Here is an 8,716-nt window from a genome sequence, read left to right as displayed (position 1 = left end):
AAACTATGTGGGGCCCACATCCTGCCACCACCATTTATTACCGTAGGTATTTACGTGGCGCACATGTCGTGCTGCGCCACGAAATAACTCTTTCGTGGCGCACCGGCTTTGGTGCGCCACGAAGTAGTTGATTCTGTGGCGCACCTTCTCCGGTGCGCCACAGAATTAAGGGACTTATATCATCTCGCCCGTGCCCTCCCCCCCCTGTTCACCTCTCCCCTCCCGAGCCCCTCCCCTCTCCCCTCTCCCCTCTCCTCCGTGGTCGCCTGGATCCGCCGCCGCCGCCTTCCTCCGTGGTCGCCTGGAGGATTCCTCCCCTCTCCCCTCTCCCCTCTCCTCCGTGGTCGCCTGGATCCGCCGCCGCCGCCTTCCTCCGTGGTCGCCTGGATCCTCCATGGTCGTCGCCGCCGCCGTCGCCGCCGCCTTCCTCCGCGAGGGGCGCATGCCGCCGCGGTCCTCCCATCCCCGCCACCTGCAGCACAAGCTGCCCCTACGGCGAGGAGGGGCCGCCGTCGCGGCAAGGTGGAGGATCCGCCGCCTCCTCCTCCTCCTCCACCCCTGTCGTCATCTTCAAGCTCGTCCTCCACCCCCGTCATCGGTGCTCTCTCTCCCCTCCCCTCCTCTCCCTCTTAATTCCTCCTCCGCTGCCCCTATGGCTTGTGTTTGCAAGCTCGGTGATCATTTGATCACCAATTGGTTGATAATTACTTACTACTTTCTCTATCTATGCATGTTGCTTGATATACTTGTGTTGTTGCTTGATTTGTATAGCTTATCACCATGTACTCGGTGGTTGCTTATGCTTTGAAAAGCATATGAATGGATGCATGATGCTTGCCAAGCATCCTCGTTGCCTAGCAGCTTGACTAATTCATTTACCTGTGAAACTTTATCTTGTTAATGTAGATAATTGAGATGAACTACTTTGCGATAATGATTCTATTACTGTATTTACTTAAGCTAGATGGATGCCAACTATTGTTGGGGACCCTAGCTTCATTTTGAATCCTGTTGGGTAATGATAAGTGTGTAGGCTTGGTGGTTTGGATGGTTTGGTGGTTGAATTGGCCTTTGCAGTCATGAACTGCTGGCTTGGTAAATCATCTGGGATGGTTTCCTTCCTAGTTCCATTTAGAAGATGCTACTATTCAATTGGTTGGCATAACCATGGTGACTTGAGTTGGTTAAATTCCTGGTCCTTGCCATTTGTACCAGGCTTCACTTGGTCTATGATTAAATGATGACCAAACATTGTTATTCCACCCTATGTGCTTGTGTTTGACATGGTCGTTGCTATGTCTCTGTACATATTTACTTGATGGATTCTTGTGAGCTTATGGTATGCTACTATGCTACTCGGTGGGCTTGTATACATACATATTTGTAGTTGCTCTTGGTTGGCCTAAGAATGCTCCCTGGCCAGATGCTTGATGTCTTGGCTCAGCCAATGATGCAAAGGCTGAGGCAAAAACTGTAAATGAATGTATACTAAAATAGAGATATCCACAGTAGGGGATCATGTAAATGAATGCCACTGTGGTATCCTTTGAAGAAAATGGGAAGTTTCTGATGGTTTAAAAGACTAGGTGATGCTAGGTTATTAAGTTGGCTGTCAAGGTTGGTTTTATCTCGGTTAACTTGGATAGGCTATGTGTTCTTGCTTACTTATGCATATCCATCTCTACTCGGATTGACTAGCTCAGGCTTGGCCTCTCTCTTGCCGACATCACTTGGTTACTACCAAGTGATGAATAATCCCTTATGGTACCCCAGACTTTGTTTTGAACTCAACCGAGTAATGATAAATTTCTATTTCTTGTTGGCTTTGATGAAAATAGAGATATCCACGATAGGGGATCATGTAAATGAATGCCACCGTGGTATCCTTTGAAGAAAAAGGACTGTTTCGATGGTTTTAAAAGGCTAGGTGGTGCTAGGTGATTCAGTTGGCTACCAAGACTTGTCTCATCCGGTTAGCTGGGATATGCTATGTGTTGTTGCTTGTTTAGGCATATCTATCACTTACTGGATTTACTCGGTTCTTGATTGGCCTCTCTTTTGCCAGCATCACTTGGTCTATATACCAAGTGATGAATAATCCCTTTGGAGCATCTCGCTCAATGCATGCTATGTGTGTTTGAGCATCTTGACTTATGTCACCATGGTTGCTCGGTTTGTTGGTGTTTTTGTACTTGCCGATGATTAGATGGTTGGTCGATCACTCGTACACTCGGGGGTGGAGCAAGTGAGGCTTGGTGTGATGGCACAAATATCAACTTGTGCATCCTACACTGGCCTCACTTACTCCATCCCCTGGATGTTAATATTTGTTTCGACCAACAAAGTATGAGGCATATGATATCTAGTTGAGATACCACTTGGCTCTTTCTTCCATTTTAGTGCCGATGATTAGAATGTTTGGTCACCTATACGCCGCAATATAATTGTAGACGAGCCCCCCTTTCCATGGCCGCCGTTCCGTGAACGAGTCCTTGACGAGACAACAACGCCGACATGCCTCTCCGGCGCAGCACCACTTTTCTTCTCTCGCCGTCCAGTACGTGAACGAGTCCTTAATGCCAAGACGGTGCCAGCCTCCCTAGCATCATGCCGACCCTCGTTGTCGCGCTTCAGGCCGTGTCGATCACGCGCCTCGCACTCTTCGCCTTTTGCCCGGTGAACGAATAGACTAATCGTTGGAATAAGGAAGCCGATGACGGCCGATCGCAATTTAATCTTGCGACCGGCTGTCATCGGTTTCCTTATTCCAACGATCAGCCTATTGGTTCACCGGGCAAGAAGGCGAACGCGCAGGCGCGGGACACACGGCTTGAAGCGCTGCAACACGGCCCGGCATAATGCTGGGCAGGCCGGCACGGTCTTTGCATCAAGGACTCGTTCACCTGGACAGCGAGGGACTGGCGTGGTTCCGCGCCGGAGATGCAGATCGGCGTTGTTGTGTCGTCAAGCACCCGTTGACGGAACGCCGACCGGGGAAAGGGGGCCCTTCTGCAAAGTATACGGCGGTGTATACTACAACTATGGTTTCTGACCATAGTATTTGTGTTGACCAACAATGTATGAGGCACATATTCTATTTTGTCATTCCATTTGCTTTGAGATTTTCAAAATGCCGATGATTAAAATGTTTGGTCACCGTACACTCGGGGTGGCGTAAGTGAGCCCGGTAAGATAGCACAAATATCAATCTCTTGTGCATCCTACCCGGCCTCGCTTACACCATCCCCGAATGTTAATATTTGTGTTGACCAACAATGTATGAGGCACTTATTCCATTTTGTCATTCCATTTGCTTTGAGATTTTCAAAATGCCGATGATTAAAATGTTTGGTCACCGTACACTTGGGGGTGGCGTAAGTGAGCTCGGTAAGATAGCACAAATATCAATCTCTTGTGCATCGGACTTGGTCTCACTTACGCCATCCCTGAATGTTAATATTTGTGTTGACCAACAATGTATGAGGCACTTATTCCATTTTGTCATTCCATTTGCTTTGAGATTTTCAAAATGCCGATGATTAAAATGTTTGGTCACCGTACACTCTGGGAGCGGCGTAAGTGAGCTCTGGTAAGATAGCACAAATATCAATCTCTTGTGCATCGGACTGGTCTCACTTACACCGTCCCTGAATGTTAATATTTGTGTTGACCAACAATGTATGAGGCATTTATTCCATTTCTCTTGTGCATCGGACTTGTTGGTCTCACTTTCTTCCATTTTCATCATAGTAGGAACTGGATGAAGGACCCCGATGCAAGCGAGCCCGGTGGGTAGAGATGACGGAGCAAAGGAGGAACCGGATGAAGACTACTTTGTAGGATGAAGACTACTTTGTATCTCGAAATTGTGAATTTTGTATGAATTAAGAGTTGTATGCAAAACATTTGACACTTGCCACTATATATGTATCTCGATCGGGATCTAAGTAATGTGATGATGATGTCTATGTTATATCTCGTGCAATGTACATGATATTTATATTATATCCGAATGTTGCTGTATATAACCCGTATATACTGTATATTGCTGTTTATAAACCGCATGTGTACAGGAGGCAGCACAAAATCGTGTATAATACAAGCAAATTCTCGTGGCGCACTCGCAAACCAATTCCGTGGCGCGAGTCTTTTACGTAGGCGCACCTAAGAGCACGTGCGCCTACAGTATACGTTAACTCTGTGGCGCATGGGCTGGTGCGCCACAGAAAGCTTATTTTTGTGGCGACGTTTCTGTGGCGCACCTCCCATGCGCCATAGAATCCATTTTTGGTGCGCCACTGATGAGGCTTTTCCTACTAGTGTTAAGTGCAATCTTCGCTATGTTCATCACACAATTGACAGTGGACTACAACTTCGGTTTTCCTCCTCTACACTACTATCAGCCTTTTAAGATGTCGATTGGGCTGGTAGTATGGATGACAGGCGATCCACGAGGCGCTATGCTATCTTCTATGGAGATAACTTGATCGCCTGAAGTGCTCGTAAGAAGTCTACAGTCTCTCGTTCAAGTACTGAGTCAGAATACAACGCTCTTGGTAATGCTATAGCTGAGCTTGTTTGGATGCAGTCACTACTGAAGGAGCTTGATGTCACTGAAAGTCAGCCCCCAATGCTCTGGTGTGACAATATTGGCGCTACATATTTGTCATCAAATCCAGTCTTTCATGCACGGACAAAGCATATTGAAGTGGATTTTCACTTTGTCCGCGAGCCTCATGTGTCTCACAAGCAACTGCAAATTCGTTTCATCTCTTTAAAGCATCATGTTACTGATTCCCCTTATCGTTGTATGAGTATTGTAAGTGCAATCTCAATCTTTCCTTAGTTGAGATTGAGACAGGATGTTAGATTATGTTACCGTATTGTATATGGATACGTATACGCTTGTAATTTCTATACCATATATAAATGAGAAGAACCCTACCGAATGAGGCACATCGGGGTAGGCCACAACATACGTTTTTTTTGTTCGCTTTCAAATATAAGTACTTTTTTTAGAATACACCCTAAGATGTGTATCTATGGCCAAAATGGCCGGTACAACGCCACAATATAAGCACAACACCACACGACTTACAACGCAACCAACAACAACCAAACAACGGAGTTCGCCTAGCACCGCCGCCCACGAAGAATGGTGAAGAGGCCATACACCAACCTCCTAAGTCACGTGACAACATATGAAAAAACTCGGATAGGCCGACTCTGGCTCTAGGTTGACACCGATCAACGCACCGCACGCACCGAAGCATCGGCCGTCGGATCATCATCAGGTCTTTTCCCACCTGCTTACTCAAAAAAAAAAGATGATTCAAACCTCTAAGCATTTCCCAATTTAAAGTCCCCCCAGCCCTTGCATTTTCAAACGTGATGGAATATTGCAACAGGATAAACGAGGAGTGGAAAAAAGAGATGGAAGGGGACGGTCGATCTGGGCGATGGTACATATTCCCATCCCCTAGGGTGGTAGGCGCAGCGCACTATGGGCAGCCAGCCACCGGCCGCGTCGTACGCCCCCACTCCTCTCTTTCCGTGGGCAGCGAATCCCACGGCCACGGCCACCGTCCCGTCTCGGCCAAAGCAATGGCCCCCAACTTGGCTCGGCCAGATCCCAAACGGCGGCAGGCCCTGCGTGCTCCCGGCGCGGCTCGACCTCGATCGCCCGGACCGAATCGGATTCGCGCGCGCGCGGGGTGCTATGTCGTTCACGCACCGCCGCCGTCACCGTCTTCGACCCCCGGCGCACGCACGAGGAGATAAGCCAGATGCGTACAGGCGCGCCCTTTTCGAAAGGGAGCGCTCGATCGACCTCCTCCGGCCGATGGACGGTGGAACGCGTATCGGAAGCGACAGCGCGTGGTGGTGGTGCCGGCATGGTACAGGGATATACCGTTGGGATTGCTCGCCGTCGGCGTCGAGCGCTGGGAGGCTTCCCGTGGCATGGGCGTGACGACCGGCGGTGGGGGTGGCGAATCCGGATCTTTTTGGTGGCTGGGATGGGCTGTACGTCTCGGATAATAGTACACGACCGCGATCCGTGGCCGGGCTAACTGTTGTCTCGCCGGAGATAGATTCTCGGCAGGCAACTTGATCGTGGATAACCCTGCAAAAACAAAGCAAAAAAAAACTTGTTCGTGGATAAGGAGGGCGTGCTCAGACTCATAGAGAAAAATCTCGAGGCTCGTCGTCTAGCTTGGGTAGCATATGATCTGGATAGCTGAGATCGTTTTGGCAAACTGGTTTTACAACGAAATTAACTAGGGCACCCTATGCATCAACGGAGGAGACCTGACAAACGCATGTAGCTTCTAGCTAAATCTGTGCGCTGCACTGTCGTTGGATCCGATCTCTGACGGGTTCACATCATGCATATATGATCTCAGCGTGTGCTGCACGCGCGTATCCGATACTTGTGTTTCTTCTTGCCATGTTTCTTATGGGATAATCAGCCGAAAAATTCATATGCGTCGACTGCATTCGTTCATGCCATGGGCAAACAAGATTTGTAAACGGCTATGATTCACCCCAACGATAAACAAGAATACAAAACAGCTACCGCTTAACCTTCAAAAATAGTGTGCGCTATAATTCTCAACCAATTGACGTCATCTCACAATTTTGTGTTGCGTGAACTATATATAGAAAAAAGTTTTGTCCCACTTGCAACTAACCTCTAGCACGTCATGGTGCAAATTTAAATGTTGGGATTATATGGGGTAATACCGCTTCGGACAATTTTGTTTCTTGGACATTGTAGTTTTTATGGAGTAAAGTGTAATAATTATTCATGATAATCCAACAATTTCTATAAAAGTCAATAATCTAACATAATAATTTATTAATTGGTCAACATTTTAAAGTTGTTATCCACACTGACCATATTTGTTCCTGACCAACTTAAAATTTGAATGCAATATTTCAGGGACAATAGCCATAATGTGCAAGTGACCAAATTTAATCTCGAAACAAAATTTCCATCCCATACACCAATTTCTACTTAAAGAGCAATTGCATCCTTTTACTTTTAAAATAAACTAAAAAACATGTTCTAAAATATCGAAAATCTTTGGAGTAATTACATTTAAAAGTAAATATAAGATCACATTTTCATATTACAAATCAAACAAATTTCTCATGCTTATATGGATGCCATCAACATCTCCATAAATTTCCGTTAATAAATATATTCATATATGGTGGTGGCAAAAAATAACAAATGTGCGTACCTATAGTATCAGTAAATTCACACCTATTTTAGTCCACATAGCCAGTTTTAGCCTACAAATGAACATTTTATTTTTAAAATTCTAGGTACACAGTAAGTGTATATATACCTAACATTTTTTTCTTTTTAATAATTTTTTTTTATTTTCTTAAAGGTCCGTAAGTGACCCTATCTCATTTATGGATTTTTGAAGTTTAATAATGCAACTTTTTAAATGAAACTTTTAACGCACATACTACATGTGTATATGTAGTTGTATGCTATAGTTTAGAGTTTTGCCAGACCTAGAAATATCGTTTTTGATATTTTGAAGAAGGAGCTCTCCGGAGCTATAAGGAGTTTTCCGCGATTAATCCTTAATATTTTCAGCATTTACATGGCCAAAAAAGAGATAAGATCTCGACCAAAAGATATTAAGCGAACGTATACGCATCTTGTGAAAAGACATAAATCCATGGCTGCCTCAACAAAGGGAGTAAAAAGTCATCTTCGATCGGAGACCACACAGAATCTCACATCATGTAGTGCAAGCTAGCTCGTGGATTGCACACTCCGGAGGCCCTCAGTAAGTGCCTAACACGTACGTTGCTTTGACGATACTGGTAAGTTTCACTTTCACCGCATATATATTGATCGGTGAAAGAAATATGACCTGACAGACAACAAACAAACATCATACTGAGTAGATGCTTCTGCACAATTAAGGAGTGTACGCAACACTGTTTAGAAAAGTAAGGATATTACCGATCGAGGCCGTGGATCGGTCGATCACGACGTGGTCCCTTTTCAATTGAGGAAACAGTTCCCTGTTGATTTTTGACCACAGATCGATCCATCTCTCACCGCCGGCCGGCCACACCTCAAAGCCGCTGTACCCTAAAGGGAAAGTTGAGATGCGCCTTCGATTGCCTTTTCTGGCAACAATGACTCGATGAGATTTTAACCACTCACTAGCAAATTTAGACGCTTTAATATCTTTCACGGCAAAAGCTCTGCGTACTGCAAAATCTTAATAACTTCCTTCTAGAAACCCCAAAAAAAAAAATTGGCCATATGGATGGCGTGGAGTAAGCGGCCGAGGAGTCTGGTGTGCGTGTCAACGGCGCTTCGGTAGCAGTGGCGTTCAGATCGCGTCCTGAAAGTCTGTATTGGTGGCAGTAGGCGGCCCGGGCTACCGTGGTGTGGCACGAAGGTTTTTTCAGAGGAAAGCTTCGCGCCACACCACGGTAGTGCGTGGATGTCGTGTGGAGGCGATGCTTCCGGATGTCGTGTCTCTCTCCAAGGTGTTGATGTGGCAACTTTCCCTGCGTCATAGCACCGGGTGAAAACCCTGGATCGTCTCGGTCTCAACGGCAACGACACCTTGCGTCGTCACCCTCCTGGACGTCGTCGTAGAGTTCCGGTGTCTTTTGTTTCCGTTTCGTCATCATCAACGGGCAAGTTCGGATCCTGTCTCGGAGCTCTTTTGGC

The sequence above is a fragment of the Lolium rigidum genome, chromosome 4 (genome assembly GCF_022539505.1).
Source record: "Lolium rigidum isolate FL_2022 chromosome 4, APGP_CSIRO_Lrig_0.1, whole genome shotgun sequence".
NCBI classification, from domain to species: domain Eukaryota; kingdom Viridiplantae; phylum Streptophyta; class Magnoliopsida; order Poales; family Poaceae; genus Lolium; species Lolium rigidum.
Note: the sequence above shows the minus strand (reverse complement) of the source record.